Source organism: Carlito syrichta, unplaced genomic scaffold (assembly GCF_000164805.1).
Source record: "Carlito syrichta isolate Samal-C Ts95f unplaced genomic scaffold, Tarsius_syrichta-2.0.1 Scaffold309822, whole genome shotgun sequence".
Lineage (NCBI taxonomy): Eukaryota > Metazoa > Chordata > Mammalia > Primates > Tarsiidae > Carlito > Carlito syrichta.
In genome coordinates, this window is record NW_007253918.1 from 33,029 (window position 1) to 35,291 (window position 2,263).

The 2,263-nt window shown below is 45.6% G+C and overlaps 1 pseudogene; it reads left to right on the forward strand.

The window, feature by feature from the left end:
* LOC103270381 overlaps window positions 1-2,263 on the forward strand; it is a 33,863-nt pseudogene that overhangs the window by 2,621 nt on the left and 28,979 nt on the right.

Sequence of the window (2,263 nt, forward strand, 5' to 3'; positions counted from 1 at the left end):
TTTTGAGTCAGAGACTCACTCCATCACCCAGGCTGGAGTGCAGTGGCATGCTCATGGTTACCCCAGTGTTGACCTGCTGGGCTCTGGAGATCCTTTCATCTCAGCCTTCCAGGTAGCCAGAACTACAGGCATGTACTACCACACCCAGCTAATTTTTTTACTTATTGTAGAGATGAGGTCTCACCGTGTTACCCAGGCTGGTCTCGAACCCACAGGCTCAGGCAATCCTCTTGCCTTGGCCTCCCAAAGTGTCAGGATTGCGGGCTGAGTCACCATGCCTAGCTGTGAGAGTTTTTTGAAGCATCTTCAGTTGTGACACATTTTCTTAACTTTGTGTGTCCAAAGAACACTCCTCCTCCCTCTGAAATGATGACCTGGCTGCATATAAAGTTCTAGACAGTGACTTCCCCAGATCATTGAAGCTGTAGTTTCCCTGTTTCCTGGCCTTTGTTGCAGCTACTGGGAAGTGTCATCATTCCCTTGAGGTATTTATTCTTTTCTTCAGAGCTCTTAGGTTGTGCTTCTGTTGCTAATACTGTACATTTTCTCTGCAGTGTATCTAATGTGGATTTGTGTTTGTACAGTCTGATATTTCTTCCTGCTTCGTTTTTTAGCAGTTGTGATTTGCATGAAGTATAAGCTCAGTCTAATTTCAGATGCACATCTGTCCATGTTGCCACCACCTCCGTCAGAGCCTAGAACATTTCCCAAGGCTGCAGGGCTCCCGCACCTCCCTCCTGCCAATATACCCATCCTAGACCACTGGGAGCCCTCTCCTGGTGGGAGGTAGACCTGCACTTCGGGACGCTGCTCTGCGCCAGGCCCACCAGCCCCTTCCCTTGCGCTCCTTGGCCCACCTTGTGCCTGCCAAAGTCACCTGCCGCTCTTGCCTGCTCTTGCACCTCTGGTGTGTGGAGTTGGGCGTTTCCTTATGCGGCCTCATAACTCACTCATTGACTCTCTCACTGTGTCCTGTCTAGAAGACGTTCCACTGATGGGTTCTTTTTAATTCAGGGACTTAATTTTTCATTTTTAAGATTTCTGATTAGGTTTTCACTTTCGACCGATAGTATTTTGTTACCTGTATATAGATCATCATTTTCTTATTCCTTGTTCTTGTGATGCTTCTTTTACTTTCATTTATATTTTTGAACATCCTCAAGATACTTTATAATTGTTGACAGGTTGCACTAAATAAACTGCTTCTGAAGTGAACTTTTGTTCCAGTTAAAGATGCAGTGGCTTGCTTCTTAGCGTTAGATTTCTTCATGTTTTCAGCACTTTGGGAAGTCACTTCTGAGTGGCAGGCTTTTGTTTCAGCATCTTCCCACCTATGTGTCCCTCCTCCTTAGTATTCTGCTGTTGATGTTGGGGGTATGGGCAGATGCTGTGGGGAGGGTGTGGCCCCGCCCTGGTAGTGAGCTATTGCTTTTGTCCGAGACCCCAGTTTCTGATGAAAGTCACAGCCTCAGTCGACTTGCTTGCCCATTTCATCAGCTGGTGATGAGCACATGCCCAACTTAGCTGGGGCGTCAAGTGTGAATCTGCCTTGAGTCTACTCTGTCCAGCAGGTGATTGGTCATTCCTGTGACTCCCCAGAGGAACCACCTTCTCCTCTTCCCCATCTGGCTTCAAGAGTCAGGAAGCAGCTCTTCTGCAGACCCTGCAGGCCCTGCTCAGCATTTGTGAGCTTCCAGACCTTTTCTGTTGCACAGAACCCATCCTTGTCTGACCTCAGCTGTGTCTTTGATCTTCCCTTCTTTTGCTTTATATGAGCTTTGTTGTTCTTGCTGTGTGATGCCAACTGGGTTCTGAACTTGCCATGAGGTGTTGGTCCAGAAATGCTGTTAACTGTAAAACTTCTCTTCGTGGAAGAATGGCCAGAGAGTGTGAGGGGGGATGTGGGTCTAGAATTGATTTGTTCAGAGGTGAATATACTCTTGTCTCTAAAGTGTGATTTCATTTTTAACGTTTGCTCGGTGACTTTGATCACAGCTTTTTTTAATATAACAAGTAAAATTTATGTCCATATACAGCTTTTGGAAAATACAACAGAACATGCACACAAATACAGACACACACAATGAGAATTACTTGTATTTCCACAGTCCAGAAATAGCTGCAGAAGTTTCTGGTATTTACTTATGTTTATATGCATGTGTGTGTGCACATATTCATGTTCATTGTCTAAAAAACAGAACCAACCCAGTCTTGTTTTACAGGTGAAGCCGTGAGTGCCTTGTGTGAAATTGAGACCGACAAA